We start from the raw sequence: 22,790 nt of genomic DNA on the forward strand, positions 1-22,790 counted from the left end.
CTTCTATTTAACAAATATTTATGAATCACTTACTGTGTGTTAGTCATTGTCCTAGGACCTGTGAGCAAAACAAACATGGTGTGTTCTGTAGTACAGTTGGAAGCAGACAGACGTTAATCAAATAATCACACACACATTTACATTTTTAAAGACCCATCTGGCTTCAGTGAGGAGGCTGGATAGAAGGCAGTAATGGAAACACAGAGACCCATGAGAAGGCTAACACCGCCCCTGTGGAGGGAGACGGTGATGGCTTGGACAGGGATAGTGTGGTCAGATGGAGAGAAGTGGGCATGTCTAGGGGTGATCAGAAGGTAAAATCAAGAAGACCAGATATTCTAAAAGATGGAATGTGGAAGTTGAGATGGTCAGGAGTGATCCCCTGGTTTCTGGATTGTGGCCTTGGAGGGAGGGAACTCTGACGGAAGTCCAGGTGGTAGGCGGAGGAGCATGAGTGCAGTTTGGACATCCAGGTGGGGTGTCAGTCAGATGTCGGATATATGGATCTTAGAGGAATTCTCCCTGCTATTTGGCACATGCAACCTGATCCTATACAGTGAAAAAATATATTGCCAGATCCCCTGCCTACGTATGTGCACACACAGGGTTAAATACATCCTTTACATACTGTACACATCATTAAGAATCAATCATTTCCTGCTCTGTTGCAGCCCATGTTAAGGGGATTGGTTATCATTAAGCAAGTTCAAGGGGATGCAGTTACTCCAATATAGTAGTGTTGGAACCATTTACTTCCATCTCTAACTTTAAAAAAAAAGTAAAACCTAATTGACCATCTTATATCAATACAATAGTCATTAAAAATGTACATGTATGTGTATATATGTGTGTGTGTGTACTTTCATGTATGTATACATGCATGTATGAGTATATGTGTGTAAGTGTGTAAATTGGATCCCTACAAAATTAAAGGGATTTCTTGGACGCTCTGAGGTGGCTTTCATGTCTCTGAGGTGGTTCCTGGGTTCTTTCATTCAAAGATTCCCAATACTTTCAGTGTGCTGTTCTTCCCCCAGTTACGCTGAATGCCCTGGAGTTTGCTGTCATCTTAGAATAAATCCATTTATCTCTGAAAACCACAGTGGTTTGTATAAGCTATTTTGAACTCACTGTAATTAGCTAACTTAGCTAATTGGATTGTTACTTTTTGGATGTAATTTCTTCGTCAGTTTTATTGGGGCATAATTTACATAAGATAAATTAATCAATTTTCAGTGTACATTTCAATGAGTTTGGACAAATGTAACCACTGCCACCAATGTGAAATAGAACATCTCATTGCCCTAGGAGCTTGCTTGTCCCCCTTTACAGTGGATCCCTTCTCACCACCCCCTGACCACTAGCAACCCTGCACCTGCTTTCTATCACTATAGTTTTGCTTGCTCTAGAGTTTTATAAAATTGAAATCACTCCACATGGAAACTTTTGTATCTAGCTCCTTATACTTAGCATATTGCTTTTGACAGTCGTTCATGTTGTTGCCTGTATCTGGAGCTCATTCTTTTTCATGGCTATGTAATATTTCACTTTATGGATATGCCACAATTCACAGGTGATGGACATTTGGGCTCTTCCTAGTTTTAGGCAATTAATAAAGTTACTATAAACGTTCATATACAAGTCTTTATAGGTGGATATGAGCCTTTATTTCTCTTTAATAAATACCTTGGAGTGAAATTATTGGCTTGCTTATATGGTAAGTGTAACTTTATGAGAAATCATCAAACTGTTTTCCAGAGTGACTAACATTTTGCATTCTCTCTCAGCAATATATGAGAATTTCGGTTTTTCCACATTCCCCCCAATACTTATTAAATATGGCCATATCAAAAAATGTGAAGTGATATCCCATAGTGGTTTTAATTTGCTATTTTTCTAACGATTATTGTTGTTGAGCGTCTTACTGGCCCTCATATTCTTATTTGCCATCCTCTTAGATATGCTTTGGTGAGATGCCTGTTCAAATCCCTTGCTCATATTTGTTGGATATTTTGATTTCATATAATTGAGTTTTAGGAGTTCTTCATATATTTTGGATGCAAATCTCTTATCAAATATATGTCTTGCAAATATTTTATTTTGGTTTGGTTTGGTTTATTTTATGTTAAGTTCTGGGGTACATGTGCAGGATGTGCAGGTTTGTTACATAGGTAAACGTGTGCCGTGGTGGTTTGCGGCACCTATGAACCCATCACCCAGGTATTAACCCCGGCATGCATTAGCTATTTTTCCTGATGCTCCTCCCCTCCCCCATGTCTCCCCCAACAGGCCCCAGTGTATGTTGTTCCCCTCCCTGTTTCCATGCGGTCTCATTATTCAGCTGCCACTTACAAGTAAGACCATGTGGTAGGTATTTGGTTCTCCCAGTCTATGGCTTGCCTTTTCATTTTCTTATCAGTATCTCAAATATTAAAAGGTTTTAATTTTGATGAAGTTCAATTTATCAATTGTTTCTTTTATCTTTCATATTTACTCTAAAGAACTTTAAGTTTTTAAGTTCTAAAGACATAAATAATCTTTGCCTATTTAAGAAGACTTTGCTGTACTCAAAGCATTAATATTTTCTCTTTTTTCTAAAAGTTTTATAATTCAGCTTTTACATTTAGGTCTATGATCCATTTTGAGTTAATTTTTGTACATAGTGTGAGGGAAGGGTCTAGTTATGGATATCCACTGTTCTAGGATAATTTATTTTAAAGATTATCTTTTCTCCATTGAATTGTGTTGACGTCTTTGTTGAAATTCAATTGACCGTGTATGCGTGGGTCAATTTGTAGACACTGCCTTCTGTGTTGTTATGCAAATACTACACAGTCTTGATAACTTCAGCTTTATAATATCTTGAAATCAAATAATTGTAAAGCCTCCAACTTTGTTTTGCTTTTAAAAAATTGTTTCTGCTATTCTAAGTCCTTTGTGTTTCTATTATTCGGTTGTGAATTTCTCAAAAACAGCTTGCTGGGAATTTGACTAGGAAGAATGGATGTCACCATCATCATCATAGGGAATCTTCTAGTCAATGAGCATGTGATATATCTCTCCATTTATTTGGGATGTTTTATGTTTTCTCAGAAATGTTTTTCATGTACAGGTCTTACACTTAAAGAATTATAATTTTGATGCTATCATAGATGGCTTTTTTCATATTTAATTTCCAATTTTGTTTGGCAATATATAGAAATATAAATTATTGTTGTATAGTGACCTTTTATCTTCTGACCTTGCTAAACTCACTTATTCGTTATAACTGTTTTGTAGATTCTTTAGAATTTTCTACAAAAATAATCATTTAGTCTACAATAAAAGCCAGTTTTAATTATTTCTTTTTAACTTCTTTGTATATTCATTTCCTTTTCTTGCCTTATTTTACTGGCTAGATCTCTAGTGCAATAGCAAATAAAATGAGGCAGTGAACATCTTCGCCTTGTTCCAGTTCTTATAGGGGAAGTATTCAGCCTTTTCCACTAGGTATAGGGTTAGCTGTAGGGTTTTAGATGTGTTTGATCAGATTGAGGAAGTTTGTTTCTATTCCTATTTTGCTGAGAGTTTTTATCAAGTAGCTGTTAAAATTTTAAAATTATTTTTACATCTATTAAGACGGATGGTTTTTCTGTTTTAATCTGTTCATGTGGTGAATTACACGGATTAATTTTCAAACGTTAAGCCAGTATTACATTTTTATCAATTATTGAGAGAAGGATATTGAGGGCTCTGTAATTAGATATGTCTAGTTCTTCTTTTAGTTATATTGTTTATTGTTTCATGTATTTTGATATTCTTTTATTAAGTCCATGCACATTTAGCATTTTTTTTTGTTTTTTGCTCTCTTCATGAATGGACCTTTTATCATTATGAAATGTCCTCTTTATCCCAGGTAATATGCTCTGTTCTAAAATTTACTTTTTCTAAGATTCATACCATCATTCTAATTTTTTTTTTTGGTTAGTGGTTGCATGCCTTGCCATTTGCTAAAAAAAATCCAGACTTTATTTTTTAGGGCAGTTTTAGGTCTACAGGAAAACTGAGAAGAAGGTGCAAAGATTTTCCATATTCCCTCTGCACTCACACATGCATAACCTCCCTTAGTATCAACATCTGCCACTAAAATGGATGCTGTGTCTTTTTATATTCTTTAAAAATTTTTCTATTTAATATTTAGAATGTTTTTAAAAATAGTTAGTATATAGATGGGTCTTGACGTTTTATCCTATCTGACAATCTGTGTCTTTTAGTTGAGGGTTTTTAGACCACTTCCATTCAGTGTAAGTACTGATGTGGTTGCATTTAAATATACTGTTTTCCTATTCATTTCTTTACATATCTGAATCTTCATTTATTTTATCTTGTTTTCTTAACTTCTTGTGGATTAATTCAGTATTTTTTATGATTCTGTTTTATCTTTACTTTAGCTTATTAGCCATTCATCATTGTCCATTTAAACAAATAGTTATTCTGGGGTTTACAATATACATCTTTAACTTATCACAGTGTCCCTCAAATAATATGATATTATCAGAACCTTGCAGCTCTATAGTTTCATTTCCTCCCTCCTATGCCTTATGCTACTGTTATCATTCATTTTACACGATATGTGGTCTAAACTCCACAGTACGTTATAGATATTTATGCTTTACATAGCCAATTATCTCTTAAAAATATTTACAAAAGTGAGAAAACTGCCTTTCATATTTACTATTTCTGGTGCTCTTTTATTCCTCTACATGATCGACCTAGTCTTATTTTCTTTCTGGCTGAAGAGCTTCAGCCCGTATATCAGCATAATGAGAAATAAATTCTGGTAATAAATTATCTCAGCATTTGCTTGGCTGAAAGAGACCCTTTCTCACCATTATTTTACTCACTATAGAATTTCTTTTGTATTTTAAAGAAATCACTGCATTGTCTTCTAGCTTACATAGTTTGTGATAAGAAGATTGTTGATAATATTATCTTTGGATCTCTGTAAATAATGCATCTTTTTTTTTTTTTCCTCCTGTGGCTGTTTTTAAGGTTTTGTCTTTATTTTCGTTGGCCTTCTGTAATGTGATTATTTTGTGACTGGCAAGTTTTTCTTCATGTGTCTTTTGCTTGGGGTTTGTTGAGCTACTTGGATCACAGGTTTGTAATTTTCATTAAAATTAGAAAACTTTTAGCCATTATTTATTTAAATATTCCTTGCCTCATCCCCCTCTGGCTTTTCTGGGACTCCAGTTGCTTGTATGTTGGGCCACTTGATATTGTCCCTCATCTTGCTGATACTCCATCCTTTTTTTTCAGTCTCTTTTTTTCTGTAAGCTTCATTTTGGAAAGTTTTTATTGCCGTATCTTCAAGTTCACTAATTTTTCTCTCCCTCTCTCTTTTTATCTTCAGTGTGTAACCTGCTGTCAATTCCGTCTGGTATTTTTTCCAGCTTGGATATTATACTTTTCATCTCTAGAAGTCTGATTCAATATTTTTTATAGCTTCCATTTATCTCCAATGTTTCCCTCTGCCTTTTTGACATAGCGAGTATATTTATAATGACTATTAAAATGCTCTCGTTTGTTAACTCTAATTTCTGAGTTTGTTTATACTGGAGCAACTCGGTCTGATATGCCTCTATTGCTGTGACAATACCTGCCTCAGAATTTCTTTCAATACCACGTGTTTCTACACTGACTGGTGGGAAAATGAATTATTCCCAGTGCTGGGTAGGCACAATGAGTGGTTCTGTCTGCTGCTCTCTGGCCATTCTTTCTGGTCTCTGGGATTTCCTCCCACATGAGCACAGATCAATGCTCAGCCAAAGACTAGAGGAACAGCCAGGTGTGGTGGGTCAGGCCTGTAATCCCAGCACTTTGGGAGGCTGAGGTGGACAGATCAAGAGGTCAGGGGTTTGAGACCAGCCTGGGCAACATGGTGAAACCCCGTCTCTACTAAAATATATAAAAATTAGCCAGGCATCGTGGCACATGCCCGTAATCCCAGCTACTCAGGAGGCTGAGGCGGGACAGTTACTTGAACCCAGAAGGGAGAGGTGGCAGTGAGCTGAGATTGAGTCACTGCACTCCAGCCTGGGCGACAGAGCAAGACTCTGTCAAAAAAAAAAAAAAAAAAAAAACACTAGAGGAACTCCCTTTGCAAATTTTTAGAACTGTCTACCTTTTTCCCTCCTCTTAGTGTATTGCCATGCACACCTCAGCCACTCTGGCCTTCTCAAACTCCAATCTCTTTTCTCCACTCGGTGAGACCACCAGGCTCTGTGTGGTTCCCTCTCACTGCATCCTGGTCTGAAAACTCTCCAGGCAGTGAGCTGAAGAAATAGCAGAGCTCCTTTTGTTGCTTCTCTTCTGCTCTTAAGGGTAGTTCTCCTCTGGTGCTTGTTGTCTGATGTCTGCAAACTGTTGCTATACGTGTGTGTGTGTGTGTGTGTGTGTGTGTGCGCATTCAGTTTTTCTAGCCTTAGGTAGGAAGGTAAATTTTGTCTTGATTACTCCATCATGGTCAGAAGTAGAAGTCATGTCTATTAATCTTATTTGCATATATCTATATAGCTACAGGTAAAAGACATCAATTAATGTATCTTACTGTAACATTTAAAAAATGTCAAAACATTTTGTGAATGTCAACATTTTGATAATGTCAAATTCATAGCTATTTCTTTCTCTGTTTTGATGATTCATAACTTTTGGGGGCTTATGGGTTTGTTAAATCTATGGATCCCCCCCTCAGAAAAAATGCACATGGTCATTTATAGCATACAAATTAAGAGGTATGAAATAATTCCAGCCGGGCGCGGTGGCTCACGCCTGTAATCCCAGCACTTTGGGAGGCCGAGGCGGGCAGATCACAAGGTCAGGAGATCGAGACCACGGTGAAACCCCGTCTCTACTAAAAATACAAAAAATTAGCCGGGCGCGGTTGTGGGCGCCTGTAGTCCCAGCTACTCGGGAGGCTGAGGCAGGAGAATGGCGTGAACCCGGGAGGCGGAGCTTGCAGTGAGCCGAGATCGCGCCACTGCACTCCAGCCTGGGCGACAGAACGAGACTCCGTCTCAAAAAAAAAAAAAAAAAAAGAAATAATTCCAAAGTCTCTCCCAGAAACCTTAGAAGGCTAGAATCCAGGTGAAAAATTCCTTCTCTAATTCATGCTAACCTTGCTTGGTACGTCAGTGATCAGAAAATTTAGACTTTTGCTTACCCTATAGGGAGATTGTGAAAGAGCTCACTAAACTTAACTATGTGAAAATGCTTTAAAAGGGTTATGGACACACACTGTAATTTTTGTGATGATTATTGTTTCTATTGTTATCTTCATTATCCTTTATAATAATGGCTCTTAAGTGGTGCTTTAAATGTAGTGGTTAATTCTTGTAATACTTTATTATTTTCTTTTTTTTTTTTTTGAGATGGAGTCTCGCTCTGTCCCCCAGGCTGGAGTGCAGTGGTACCACATCCGCTCACTGCAAGCTCCGCCTCCCGGGTTCATGCTATTCTCCTGCCTCAGCCTCCTGAGTAGCTGGGACTACAGGCGCCTGCCGCCTCGCCCGGCTAATTTTTTGTATTTTTAGTAGAGACGTGGTTTCACCATGTTAACCAGGATGGTCTCGATCTCCTGACATAGTGATCTGCCCGCCTCGGCCTCCCAAAGTGCTGGGATTACAGGCATGAGCCACTGTGCCCAGCCTATTATTTTCTTAACAATCAGAAATATATAATTGTTATAATATATAACAGTAAGAAATACATATATCTATATACACACACATATTTTCACATGTGTACCAGTGCATGTATGTGTGTATATACACACATATATACATATATATACATACACACCCCTACACACACACACACACACACACACACACACACAAGCACGCACTGGTACACATGCGGCTTATATTGAAAAAGGAATTTCAGACACTATAACCCGGTGTCTGACACTATAGCCATCTATTTGTGCTGAAAACATACCTTTATTTTGTCCTTTATTTTCTCCCCTTCTGTTTTTATCTCCTGGTTGAGTAGTTGTCCAACACTACAGTTTTTTGCATTGATTTACAAGTAAGTGTTGTGTAATGTACTTTGTGAAATTCGTTTTTCTGTGCTATTAAAATCAATAAAGATACAATTTATGAAATAATTGTATTTAGGAGGTATCTGTCTGAGCTAGTTACATTCTGTGGTTCATTATTGGCTATGCATGTTCTTAGATAGTGGAAGAACTTGCCTGGGTTTCAGCCTTCCCCTGTGGTGCCTTTTCTTTTATTCTCATACTCTGTTATCAAGCCATGAGTCCTGGTTGCATCTGCCCCACCCTGTGCCAGATACATGTCCACCGTGCTCCCATGGTGTGCGCCATCTGCCTCTGACCCACCTCTGCATCGTCTCCCTCGCCACGTGTCTCTGTGCCCCCACACCAGCCACTGCCCATCAAGAAATTAGTACCTCATCCTCTTCAAGTAACTAAATCTCTCCATCATTTGCAGTTTGGGGCACACCTGCTTTAGAAAAGCTTCATAGCTCCTTAGACCCATGGCTGGCTCTCTTTCCTTTAGGAGTCCTGGACCACCAACCCCTGTGCTATCTTACTCCATTTCAAATGTCATCATTTACATTTTGTTTGTGGGAGAGTTTGCGAACTCTTTAAGGATAGAGGCTAGGCTGTCTCGTCTTGGAGACCTCTCAATAAGGTGCTTTTTAATAAGAGATGCTGAATAGTTACTAAATTAAATTCATTTGAACTAATTCCTTCCCTCTCTGCCTGATAGGACAGATAAGGAGATTTCTCTTATTTCACTTCCTAAGACTTTAGATTAACGGTCCAAGAAAAGCCCAGAGACAATTGGGATGTTCTTGTAGGGGAGTTCAAACTTTCCGTCTGAGTATGAGTCCAAGTCTGCTGGAAACAAAACAAACAAACAAACAAAATGACAATAGACAGTTTAACAGAAGAAAAGCCATAACAAACTTATTTGATCATAGTTTTACATGACACAAGAGTCTTCAGACTGAAGACCCAAAAGTAAAGGGAAGGCCACCTGGCTTATGCTTAGGTTCAATGAAGAAGGTTCTGTAGTAAACCAGGTAGAAATGTGATTGGACAAAAAAAAAAAAAAAAAAGTCTGAGCTGATGGTAATAGACTCAGTGGGAAATCTTAGCAAGGCTGTCTGTTCAGATTCATCCTGGCCTCTCTGTGATAGCATTTCTTCTTCCCAGGTATGGAATGAGAATCTAAATTTCTTTATGGCCAGCTGTAACATGGAAAGGTTGGGGGAGGCTGGAGTCATATTTTTAGGTGTTATGGGTGGCTTTGGGGAAAGGGGGTTTTGGTTTCTCTGACTTGCCTTGGGGAAGAGGGATTCTAGCTTTTATGGCTTGCCTTGGAGGAGAATGAGGAGTGAGAGATGGGAGGGCAGAAGGTCAAAGGGATACTTCTGATGCTGCTTCTGAGGCCTTCACTATCATTTTTTTGAGTCCCAATGTCCTCAAACACTGTTGGTGAGAATGGAAAATAGTTCAGCGATTCTGGAGGGCAATTTGGAAAGCTCTATTAGGATTACAAATACTCACCCCAGCAATTCCTCCCTTGGATACCTATCCTAAGGAAATGCCTTCAGGTAAGTCAAAAATTCAAGGACAAGGTTTTCCACTAGTGTATTATTATTTGTGATTATAAAAGCCTAGGAAAAAATGCCTAATTATTGATTAATATGTAAATGTTTAAATTAACTACACAGTATCCACGCAGTAGACAACCGTTCAGCACCTTAAAAGAACTGAGTAGGCCGGGCGCGGTGGCTCACACCTGTAATCCCAGCACTTTGGGAGGCCGAGGTGGGCGGATCATGAGGTCAGGAGATGGAGACCATCCTGGCTAACACAGTGAAACCCTGTCTCTACTAAAAATACAAAAAAAAAAAAAAAAAAAAAATTAACCGGACATGGTGGCAGGCGCCTGTAGTCCCAGCTACTCTGGAGGCTGAGGCAGGAGAATGGCGTGAACCCGGGAGGCGGAGCTTGCAGTGAGCGGAGATCGCGCCACTGCACTCCAGCCTGAGCGACCAGGGAGACTCCGTCTCAAAAAAAAAAAAAAAAAAAAAAAAAAAGAACTGAATAGATCTTTGTGTACTAATAGACAAAAATTTCCAAAAAATATATTGCAAATTTAAAAATTTTAGAAGTAATATGACGAGTTAATATCACTTATTTTAAAACCAACCCCACAAAATCTATATATTTCTATGTATCTGTGTTTATGGAATCTTTCTGTTTCCTAGTAGTGGAAGTGAATATCACATGGAAGAGAGGTTCTTTCTACACAAGTCAGTGAGCACAGTGACAGTCGGACACAGTCAAAATTTATTTCTAAAATCCCTTAGAAAAGAGGCGCTTCAGGGTTGGACATTCCATCTTTACTAGGTCGAATGCAGCTCTGGTTCCTGCTGTGTTGGAGCAGATCAATGTTTCTGCAAGCACCAGATGAAGATGGCAGCTTGCATTTGCAGGCCACGATGTTCAAATAAAAAGAAATGTGTATCTTTAGGATGCTCACCCCATGCAAGGCCCTCTGAAGCTGAGACCAAACAGTGTTTCCCAACAGGGTATTTAAGAATTTAGGTCAGGACAATTTTATGCTGGGCAACACTGTGCACGATGGATGTTTAGCATCCCTGCCTCTCTGGCCCTCGGTGTGTACCATCACCATTCCCTTCCGTGAACGATGAAATAGTGTTCCAAATATTTCTAAATGTCCCTAGGGGGCAGCATTTCCCTTGGCTGAGAACCACTGGGAGAGCCACATGTCCCATTTCATTCTCACCCTCATCTAGGCATATGCCATCAAGAGGAATCGTCTGCTCTAGTTATTTAAATAGGTTTTCTCCTTACTTTATTCTTTCTTTCTGAGCCCATATAGGTGGAATTCATATAAATTGCATAATCACAGGGTGTTATCCTACTATATCAGTTATCTGTTGCTATATAACAAACCATCTACCACATAGTGGCATGAAAAAACACCCATTTTATTGCGCTCACAGATTCTGTAGATCAAGAGCTCAGACAGGATGCAGTGGATTTCTCTACTCCACAATGTCTGGGGATCCAGGTTGGAAGACATGAAAGGTTAAGGTTGACTCAAATGGCAGGGGGCTGGAATCATCTGGTGGCTTCTTCACGACATGTCTATTCCCTGAACTAGGAAAACTCAAAGGCTGTATTCAGGTAGGACTGTCAACTGAGGCCACATGGCCTCTTCATGTGGCTTGGGATTCCTCACAAGATGGCTGCCTCAGACTTGTTACATGGTTTCTCAGGGTTCCCATGATGAATATTCCAGCAAACAAACAGAAGCGTCATGGTCTCTTATGATCTAGCCTTGAAAACCATGTTACTTATGCTACTCTACTGTTAAAGCAAGCATAAGACCACCTAGATTCAGAAGCACAAGACATAGACTCCATCTTGTAATGGCAGGATAATCAAATAATTTATAGTCATGCTTTAAAACCACCAAACCTCCTATGCACAGGAGAGAGTTCTGAAAGGACGCATAACAATCTATTGAGTCAAAGTCAGTGAAATTGCTTCTTATAGGCTAAAAATGGTAGAATAGTGGCAATTTCATATGGCTCAGTCTACTAATAATAGTAGTGTTTATATCTGGTAGAGAAGATTAGAATAGGAAGGCAATAATCAAGGGGTAATTTCACTTTATCTGTGTTAAGTATTTTTATAATAATTGTATATTCATGTATTACTTAGGTAATTTTTTTAAAAGATGAAGTTGGCTTCATCATAGAAACAGTCCCATAAAAGTGGATTAGGAGAGAGGCAGGACATTTCGACCTGCAGTCAGGGGTATAAAGGTAATAATTATTCTGGATTCACAACGAATGTGTCAGAAAATACCACCTCCTTCAATTGGTGCTGCAGCTACTCACTGAACACCTCCTGGGGGCATAAGAGTAAGCCAGATGCCCTGGAGGATACACTGATGTTTAGGAAAAAGTGCCTGCCTTCCAGGGCTCACCACCTACTGACAAAACCGAAACATGTTTAAGTTTCTTGGAGGCGTGATCGACAATGATAGGTTCTATAGTCAGAGCATGAAGGAGAATGGTGACAATATCGCAAGTAATCAGAAGAATTGACATTTATTGAGCACTTACTACATGCCAGGCACTGTTGGAATTCTTCGTTTCTCAGAACAACCCTCACAGTATAGGAGAAGGCACTTGAGCTCCAGTTTATTGGGGAAGGCTTCAAGAAGGAGGCAGGATTTAACCAGATACCTGTGAGCTGAGATCCTCAGACTCTGGAGACCATTGCCTGGGGAGTTTGTTCAAAACTTGAATGAATCCCCAGGCCTGCTTTAACGCTCCTTAAAACAGTAACAGGGAGCATCTGTATTTTAATGGGGATTCTGTTGTGTATCAGAGTTGAAGTACCTCTACCTTAAAGAATGTTTCTCAGAAGCTCACCCAGGGCTTTCAGAAACATGGAGCCCAGGCTCTTTTCATGGAGATTCTGATTCAGTGGTTAAGGTGGAGCCTAGGAATCTGTGTCTTTACTGAAAGTCCAGGTAACACTTTTGATCAGGCAAAATGCCATTGTAGAGGATAGTGAGAGTTTGACCTTTAGAGATGTAGGGGAAGAGAGATCCTGCTAGGGAGGCAACTTTTGTAAAGGTGGAAGTTGGAAAGTATAGGTTGACTTGAGTCTGTGTTGAGTGCTATAGAGGATAGGTTGGAGAAAGACATAGGAGGAAAGGAAACTAGTTCGAAACCCATTGCCATAGTCCAGGGAACTTAGATAGGAAGCTATTGCCGTCGTCCAGAGAACCTAGGTAGAAAACTGTTGCAATAGTCCAGGTGAGAAGTCACACTGGCCTCATGCTCCCTGTAGCCTAAAGTATATGTCACAAAGTGAAAAGGTCATTGGAAAGGCCTGCCTTTTCCCCACTCCCTGCTTGCCTCGAATGTTAGCGTGATGGCTGGAGCTACAGTAGCCACACTGGACCATAGAGTGACCTTTAAAATGGATGGCGAAAATGAGAGACACAGGGAAATTTGATTGCTCTGGTTCAAAGGATTTCTATCTACCTGAAAGGCATTGTATTGGTAGTCAGTAATGAAAGTAGACAACAGCCTGCAATTACAGAATAATGTATGTGAGGGGTGTGTGTGTGCGCGTACCTGTGTGGTGTTGGGAAGGAAACATTCCCCAGTGAATATCTGGTTTGTTCTTTTATCTTGTGAATTGAACTTGTTATAGAATACTTCACTGCCTCTCACATTCATTTAGTTAGCTAAATCTGGCTCTCAGATATGCTTAACTTGACTAGCTTTTATCTTAATGTTCAGATAAATTCAGTTAAGCTATTTGAAACCATCAGTAAATTCAGGGAAAGAAGTTGAATCAGTTCCCCAGATGAGCCCAGAGCTCACCTTCCTTGTATCTTCTTGGACATAAAAGTGCTGTCTTTGGGAATATTAGCATGGTCTGGTAGTGTCAGTAGTAACAGCAAAAATAAAAATAAATATGCCAAGCCATATTGGAGAGTTATCTCATTGAATCTTCACCACAACCTTGGAAGGTAGGATTTTTTTTTTTTATTATCTCCATTTTACAAAAGAGGAAACAGGTTCAAAGGTGTGGAGTCACTCGCCCAAGTCCTCCCAGCCAGCAAAGGGCGGGAGCTCTTCCCCTTGCCTTGTGCTGCCTCAGTCATCTGTGAAGCTCTTTCATCACCTTCCTCACCTTCTGACTCAAGTATCTTCTATACTTTAGCATCTTATATTCAGAGAACCAGTGTCCATGGATGTAGACCAATCCTGTAACTAAGAAGGTGGGGATGTGGTTAGCTTGAGGGCATCTGCCACTGAAAACCTCTTCCAAACAAAGCGGGGTTTTTTACCCTATGGTCAAGTAGATGATTAAATGGATTTTATTTTGCCAGTGGTAGATGAGAGTTGAATTAACCTATGCAGCTATAGTATGTTCTTTTATGCTGGAGCTCTGTTTGCAACAGAAGGCAAACAGCAAGTGACAATTGCAACGTTATGTAAATGACTGCAAGAAAAGGGATTGCTGTGGGCAACCAGGGTGTTTGAGGAATTGTCTCCATTCTCCTTGTATTTCTGCCTCTGGCTCCCCTTCAAAATGCCCTCCAGCATCCCCCTGCCTAGACTGCATTACCCTTGATCTCTCCTTTTACCAGATTTGCTCCTTCTTTATTGCTGTAGGGTTGGGGCCATTTGGACTTCCCTGAGTAGCTCCACTGGAGACCATGCCTTTACATTATTACAAACATCTCATGCATTCCAACCCTGTGTGGCTGCCCTGGGACTCCTCAGCTGCTTCATTACCCAAGGCATTCCTTTGATTTACTTCAATTTATAGTTTCTTGTATATGCCTTCTGCTTCTACCCTCCCTGGGGAGCAGATGGGGCCCATGTTGGCACCCACACACATGGAATTCAGAGGCCAGGGAGGGGAGAATTTCACATCTGCCCATTAGCCCTTCCTGTTAGGGCTTTTACTATCTTCTCTTAGATCAGGGTTTATGGTTTGGAGCCTGGGCTGAGGCTTGGTGGGGAGAAAGGGGACAGCCTCCTATCTTTATTCAGCAGCCCTACTTAGTTTGATTGGGTAGCCTCCCCTGGACAACTCTGCCAGGAAAGGTGGCATGAAATATATCCCATGTGAAGTTTGACAAGTAGAGGGGAATAAGGAATCGGGGCCCCTTGCTAGATAACTGGAACTTTAATCTCAGGATGGCACTCAATTGTTAGCTTCTGGAAACACCTGTGCAAGGACAGGGTCAGGGAAGAATCAAAGGAAGTCAGAGATCAGTCTTCCCTCCTGTAACCACGTACCCCCATTTTTCTAAGAGATGACTTAATTATTATTTTGCTTTCTCTCTTTCTTTATCATTCCCCTGGTTCCCTGCTTCCTACTTAGCCATTTAGAAATGCAAATATAGCCTGTACCCTGTTCCTTCACCAGATACTCCCTATAGGGCAAGTTCATCGAACTCTTCAAGAGTTAACAGTCAATTTATAGACCAAAGCATGCCCGCTACAGAACTCTCACCCATCAGGAGGTTGCCTCGAGAGATAACAGCTGATTTCTACAAGATTCCCATCAGGAAGCTGCCTCGAGAGATATGAAACTCCCTCTCACCTGAGGAGTTTTTGGCCTAGTCCTGCCCACAAAGGTGCCAGCAATCACCAGCTCAACTGCCCAATACATAAGGCACCAAAGCTAACATGCGGACACCCCACCCTTGCTTGCTTCCTCCCTCGCCTTTTAAAAGTGCCCACTTTCTGCTCTAAAAGTGAAATGGCACCTTTAAAGGTGGATTGCCTATGCTTCTTCCCCTAAGCTAGCTTCGAAATAAATCCCCTTCTTTATGCCTGATCTGGCTCATGTTAATTGGACAATGCAATCGATGAGCGACTAACCTGCATTGTGGTTATACTCCCTTCTTACCTTTCTCCTTCCCTCCCTTCCTCTTTCCCTCCTTCCTCCTCCCTTCTCTTTCTCTCTCTCTACTGAATGAATATTATTTGGAGATGGACCTGAAAGGCAATAAAGTACTGGAGAAATGGCCATGAAAGTTGCATCTACAGCCAACACAGTAATAGTCATGATTACTATCACTGCTCCAAACCTCTGCCCTCCCACCAGTTGCTAACAACCAGCCCCTCACTAGTCCAGGATATGGCACTGTTCTTTATCCGTTTCCTTAGACCCTGCCTACTCTTAATAAACAGCCCTTTATGGAAAGCTCTTTGAATCCCCCACTTGAGGTGGCTATTTGAGTCCTGCCAGGAACTTGAGGCATACACGGAGTCAATGAGTGTGGAACTGGGATTGAAACCCAGCAGCTCGACCTCAGAGACATGCCCCTATGTTAGGAGGTCCCCAGGACCGCCCCCAAGTGCAGTGGTTTCCGGGTGGACTTACAGGACCCAGGACACAGTTGTACTCAGGGCTGTGGTTTATTACAGCAAAAGGATCCAAAGCAAAATCAGCAAAGGGAAAAGGCACATAGCATGAAGTCTGGGGGAAACCAGGCTTGAGCTTTCGAGAGTCCCCTCACTGTGACGTCCTAGAGGGCACACTTAATTCTGTCAGCAGTGAGCTGTGACAACACGTGGGAAGTGCTGTCTACCAGGGAATCTCTTCAGAGACCCGGTGCTCAGGGCTTTGTTGGGGACTGGTCACATAGGCCACCTCTTGCCTGGCAAATACACAAATTCTAGACTTCCAGAAAGAAACAGGTGTTCAGCTTAAATCACATTGCTTGCACAGTAGTTTAGGCACAGTGAGCCAGTCTTATCAGTGTGATATGGTTTAGCTGTGTCCCCACCCAAATCTCATCTTGAATTCCCATGTGTTTGTGGGAGGGTCCTGGTGGGAGGTCATTGAATCATGGGATGGGTCTTGTCCGTGCTGTTTTCATGATAGTGACTAAGTCTCACAAAATTTAATGGTTTGTTTAAAAATGGGAGTTTCCCTACACAAGCTTTCCCTTTGCCTGCTGTCATCCATGTAAGATATGACTTGCTCCTCCTTGCCTTCCGCCATGATCGTGAGGCTTCCCCAGCCACATGGAACTGTGAGTTCTCCATTAAACCTCTTTCCTTTGTAAATTACCCAGTCTCAGGTATTTATCAGCAGCGTGAAAATGGACTAATACACAGTGCATGGTTGGAACCCTCCCCAAATCTGAGTTCCCAGATGCCTACTAAAAGCCAGCCTTGTAAACAGGCCTTTCAAAGGATTGCAGTCAGGCCTGCCATGTTAACTCTTTTCCGTGCAGCTCATAACCACTGCACCACCATTTATTATGTGTTTATTATGTGCACGGCACCATAATAAGCCAAATTCACCATTTGGAGAATAACACCATTCATCTCTTTGAATGATGGTTTATAAGATAAGTACTGTTTTTATCTCCTTTTTCAGATAAACAATTTTAGTTAGAATATCTTGTTCGAGGTGATAAAACAGCAAGAAAGTAGTGAAGGAGAGTTTGAATCCAGGTTTGTGTCACTCCAAAGTGTTTGGAAGGCTGGTTGGGGATGGGAGTAGGGATTGAAGGGAAAGAGCTCGAGAGAATGTAAATAGTGGTTATTCCTAAGTGAAGGCGTCGTGGATCATTTCTAGTTTCTACCGTTGGACATTTGTGTTGTCTAAGTTTTCCCCAATGGGTATATATTGTTTAATTGGAAAATTTGAAAATTATTTGAAGTATAATTTTTAGTGAGTTTCCTTTAATATTTACATAAACCCAATTATAAGGGCAGATTAATTGTCAGTGTGGAAATCAGCACTGCTAGAGTACTTGAGGTCAGTTTGTTCTCTTAAACAGGTTAAACATCTTCCTTGTGATATTGTTTACATATTGTGTTTGCTTAGCAAAGCCTTTTTTTTCCCCAAATAGTGCAAATGTAAATGATAGCTTGGCCCCAGCTGAATTAGTCCAGACAGTAACACGCTTTGATAACTAATAATCATCTCAAGTCAAAGATCCCTCTTCCAGCAAACCTCAAACCTCTTAGAGAGAATGAACTTCAGAATATTTTTTAAACAACTTTAAAGAGGATGAAGCTTAATTTTTACCAACCTCAGTGAGTAAGGTCTTGGTATTAGCAAGTGGGATATTATTTCTTGGAACTTAAAAAAAAAATAAGTCTCTTGACTTATTTAAAAACCCAGCTGAACTCAAAGCAAACTTTCAACTACACAAAATCCAGAGTTCCAGGTAAGACACACTCAGCACACTGGCCTGGGTTTACTTGCCTACGGGGTCTCCAGTGCTGACAGCCATAAGGGAAATTGCGGATCATGGTTAACTTCTCTGTCTGGAGCTTCTGATAGAGAGAGCCTGGGAAAAAATGGATGATGTTAGTTCCTTCTCGCTGAGCACCTGCCCTCATGCCCTTTGGTTTGTAAGCTGCTGCTGGCTTCCTCCATCCAAAGGCCATGGTGTCCACCCGTGCGGCCCCTCCTGGTGGCATCAGATAGAGAGAGCCTGGGGAAAAATGGGTGATCCTAGTTCCTGCTCTCCAAGCAACTGCCATCGTGTGTTTTGGTTTCTAAACTGCTGCTGGCTTCCTCTGTCTAATGGCCATGGTGTTCACTCATGCAGCCTCTCCTGGTGGCATTTCACAGTCCCTTTTTGCAACTCCATTTCCATGTTTGGGGGATTATCGTCTCTCCTCCTGGTGCCTTCAGGGCCCTCTACGGTGAGCTCTGTGCACCCCCGTGTATTAGCTCCTATGGCTGTGGTGCTGCGGTTGCCATAACCACACACCATGGACTGGGTGGATTAAACAACAGAAGTTTATTTTCTCACAGTTCTGGAGGCCAGACATCTGAGATCAAGGTGTCAGCAGGGCTGGTTTCTCCTGAGGCCTCTGCCTTCCCTGTAGCATCCATGGTCTTCCCTCTGTACACGTCTGAGTACTAATCTCTTTTTTTTCTTTCTTTTTCTTTTTTTTTTTTTTTTGATGGAGTCTTGCTCTGTCACCCAGGCTGGAGTGCAGTGGCATGATCTCAGCTCACTGCAACTTCTGCCTCTTAGGTTCAAACAATTCTCATGCCTCAGCCCCAAGTGTATGGGGTTACAGGTATGCACCACCATACCTGGCTTGTTGTTTTTGCATTTTTAGTAGAGATGAGGGTCTCACCATGTTGGCCAGGCTGTTCTCGAACTCCTGGCCTCAAATGGTCTGCCTGTCTCGACCTCTCAAAGTGCTGGGATTACAGGTGTGAACCACTGTGCCTGGCCTGCCCTTCTTGTGAGGACATCAGTCTTGGAGCCCACCCTAGTGACATCTTATATATCCATCTCTTCTTTAAACACCTATCTCCAAATACAGTCGCATGTTGAGGCACTGGGGGTTAGGACTTCAATATATAAATTGGGGTGAATGGGAGAAAGGAGACACAATTCACATAACAGCTGTGGTAACGAATTACAAGTTTAGCAGCTTAAATAACAAAAACTTATTATCTTACATTTCTGTAGGTCAGAAATCTGATGCCAAGCCTCACCGGGCTGAATCAAAGTGTTGGCAGCTCCTTTCCATGGGCGCTGGGTAGAGTCAGTTTTCTTGCCTTTTCCAGCCTCTAGTGATACCCATCTTTATCTTCAAAGCCAGCCTGGCCAGTGAGTCCTTCTCACGTTGCACCTCTCCAGCCTCCTCCGCAGACACATCTTCCTCGGATTCTCCTGTCTCCCTCTTGCATTTTAAAGGACTCTTGTGATTTTATTTTGCTCACTTGGATAATCCAGGATAATCTCCCTATTTTAAGGTCAAATGATTAGCAACCTTAATTCCATCTGCAGCCTGAATTCCCCTTTGCCATGTAAGGTATCGTACGCACAGGTTCCGGGGATTAGTACGGAGACATCGTTGGGGGCCATTAGTCTGCCTACCACACTCCCCAAACCTAGAGATCAACACGTTAAGATAATTTCTCTGTGTTAAACTCTCCAAATGGAGGCAACATCTTTTACCTTGCACGCAGACAAATAGATAAAAATAGATATTATTAATGTAGATTTTGCGGGGATGCCTGTAGAGGATGTTGGGGGTTACTGGAGGGAGCGAGGACTCTGCAACGTTATGGCACCATGGCAAAGGAAGGTGGGTTTTCCTTGTCTACACCCACACAGGGTATAACCTACCAGAGCTGGGGACGAGGGAGGAAGGGGCTGGAATATAACACAGCTCGTAGCCCCATTACAGAGCTGATGCCAGATGCATCTCTCCTTCCTGTGCCATGTGACCCTGCTCCTTCCCCCCAGGGATCACCTGGTCTCCTGGTGCTGGAGGGGGTCTGTCCTCAACTCTTGACTCAACATCCCCCATGCAAGCAGTGCAAATAGCTTCTTTCCTCCTAAGAAGAGTGACTCGCCTTAGCTAAGCAGTTATCCACTCTGCCTCTGAAAACCTTGCTAAGGAGCATTTGTCACACAAGTGAATGTGGTGATTTTGTTTTTAAGGTTGCCTGCCATCTTGTTTAGATAAGGTGTTGAGAGAGCACCCTCTTGCTTCTGTGGTAGAGCAGAGCCAGGGAGCTGAAAAACAAAGAGGGTGCATTACATCTCCCAAGGTAGAAAACCTCAGGATCGCAAATGACACACCCAAGACTTTGGCTACTTTGTGGCCAACCTAGAAGTTGAATCCTAGGTGTCCCAGCTGCACATCTAGTGTTCTTTCCATCATGAACTACTGCAACAGGTTAAAAAAGTTTAATATCAACCTCATGGCTATTCTATTTAGCAGTTCCCATGAATTTGTACCCTTACCATTTTTCAGAGCAGGTAACTGATTTCTTTTTCTGTCTTGCAGGCAAGAGCCGCTTGGTTTGTGTTCGCTGAATGCTTTTATTTTATTCCTAATGCATTTCTACTATTTATTGACATCAGTTTTTCTTTTGCCTTCATTCCTGAAGCTATTTATTTTGTATTTTTTTCCCAGAAATTGTATGCAATTTTTTAGTCAAATCCCCTTTGGTCCTTTGTGGTCGGAGGTGGAGAATCACTAAATACATGAATTAAATATCTCCCTTATCTGTAGAGGGTTGTCTTGTTGGAACTCTTGTAAGCACTGGAACTCTGTGTCTCAAGGGATACACACTGTGCTCTGTTTTTGTTTTTAGCATTGCCTGTATGTTAGGTTCTATGCTAAGCAGAAGACACAGATGCACAGATTCTGCTATCTGGGAGGGTCAGCCCAGCAAGGGAGAAGGACATAATTCAAGTAGTCACATGAATAAGTGCATAGTTATAGATCAAGAGAAGCACTTCAAAAGAATGATCAGGATCTGTTGAGTGTGTATAACAGAAAGAACCAACCCAACCTGGGAGATGAAGACTGAGGAGGAGCTGGGAAGGCTTCCACTTGGCCAAGGGTTGGAGTATGACCCATGCCAGGCAGAAAGAGCCCATTCAATATAGAAAGAACAGCACATGCAAAGGCCCTGGGGTGGACGGGGATTTGTGGGTCTGCTTTATTCCTTCTGGCTGCTCAGCTCCTGACCCAGACATTACTGAGCCTTGCCTTGTCCTGGGAACCATGTGCCTCTGGGTTCTGCCCACATCTTAGTTGGATCTCATCCCCTAACCTATTAGTTTTAAAAGAATGGCTTCACCATTCTTGGAACCCCTGTCCAAAGTGACCAAATGAAACACACCCAAGAAGACAAACATCTACTTGGTTTTCCTACTCTGGTCCATGATCATCAGCAATTCTCTACATCTTCCAATTAAGACAATTGCATGGAGTTCCATGACCTAGTGCCTCAAAGAATCACCATGAAGATCAAGCAAGTTAAGACCCTTGAGCTGCATGGAAGAGTCTCAGGTGCCACAGAGCCTTGCTAGCATTTGCTTTTGGTGAAAAGTCCTCTTTGGAAGGTCAGAGATAGCTACATTTCCCAAAGGGAACTTGTGAGTAATTGACATCAGGGTTGGGCTTGAGGTGATGGGAAGGATACTTTTAACCTAATAAATGACCTCTTTTCTGCACTCTCTACCCCCTCCTTGCAGCAATCTGGTGGCATAAAATCTTTGAAATTGTTTTAGCCACTATGACACAACAACATAACAGTTGGAGAAATAAACAGTAACAACAACAACAACAACAAATGATTGGAAAACTAGGGGGAGAATATTCTGCATTGAATTCTCCATCCTGCCATGAACAAACCCAGAAGGGGTAGCCTCAGGCAGAAAATACCTAAACTCTCCACGTTTGGAAATCCAAGGCGTATCTCAGGGTTCTCCAAAGCCCCCAACAGAACCCAACACAGCTCTGACTCAAGCTTCTTTCTCCTTGCACAGCAAACAAAGGGATGTTGTCTCCACAATCCCCAGGTGGTCATAGAAAATGAATGTCACAGCTGTGGTGGGAGGCAGGACTCCACCAAAACTTGTTATGCATTTAGAACAGATATCTCCAGGAAAGCTAACCTATGTGGCTGCGTAACGTATTCCCTGTGGAACAACCCACATCCCTCTTCTCAAACCCCCTCCAGCCAGCCATGCCCCTTCCTGCCTTAGAGGGCTATATCCTTTAGTGGTTCAAAGTCTCTCTCCCTGTCTCCCTGGGCTCTTCCCAAAGGGCTCAGCTCCCAAGTGGCCTCTTCCTCTTCTGCCTCCTCCCCATCCAAACTCCTGTTTTTCAGTGGGGGTCAATCCTGAGAGTGAAACGCTGACTTGAAATTGATCTTCCCTGAGGTTGGATGAGCGATGATCCCTGTTATTCTTGGGGAGGTATTTTCTTTTGGTTAAGTAGCAGATTAACCCAAACGTGTCTCTATTCAGTGGCATCCCAGAAGATGTGAATGATGTATTTTGAGATAGTGAGTTTCCCCTGAAAGCCCTAAAATAGGAACCCTGGTAACCTCTGCTTTTGTGTATGTGCCTGACTGGTCCTATTAACACTAGCTGGATCAATGCATGCAGATTAAATAATTTTTCACCAAGTTTCCAATGATACACTCACCCAACCACTCTTTCCCTCCCTCCCTCCCTCCCTTCTTTCCTTCCTTCCTTCCTTCCTTCCTTTCCTTCCTTCCTTCCTTCCTCCTTCCTTCCTTCCTTCTTTCCTTCCTTCCTTCCTTCCCTCCTTCCCTCCTTCCTTCCCTCCTTCCCTCCTTCCTTCCCTCCTTCCTTCCCTCCTTCCCTCCCTCCCTCCCCTTCCCTCCCTCCCTCCCTCTCTCCCTCTCTCCCTCCCTTCCCTCCCTCTCTGCCTCC

At 41.8% G+C, this 22,790-nt stretch overlaps 2 protein-coding genes across 4 annotated transcripts in view; one reads left to right on the plus strand and one right to left on the minus strand.

Moving 5' to 3' along the window:
* Positions 1-1,823, minus strand: part of DHRS3 (dehydrogenase/reductase 3) — a 1,035,619-nt gene extending 1,033,796 nt beyond the window's left edge. The window contains exon 1 of the mRNA XM_050788850.1: positions 1,820-1,823. The gene's annotated coding sequence lies outside the window, so the exon portion shown is untranslated. The remainder of the gene's footprint in view (positions 1-1,819) is intronic.
* The window catches only part of KAZN (kazrin, periplakin interacting protein), a 1,229,956-nt gene that overhangs the window by 186,393 nt on the left and 1,020,773 nt on the right, over positions 1-22,790 (plus strand). The gene's annotated exons all lie outside the window — the stretch shown is intronic.

This window comes from Macaca thibetana, chromosome 1, assembly GCF_024542745.1.
Source record: "Macaca thibetana thibetana isolate TM-01 chromosome 1, ASM2454274v1, whole genome shotgun sequence".
NCBI classification, from domain to species: Eukaryota; Metazoa; Chordata; class Mammalia; order Primates; family Cercopithecidae; genus Macaca; species Macaca thibetana.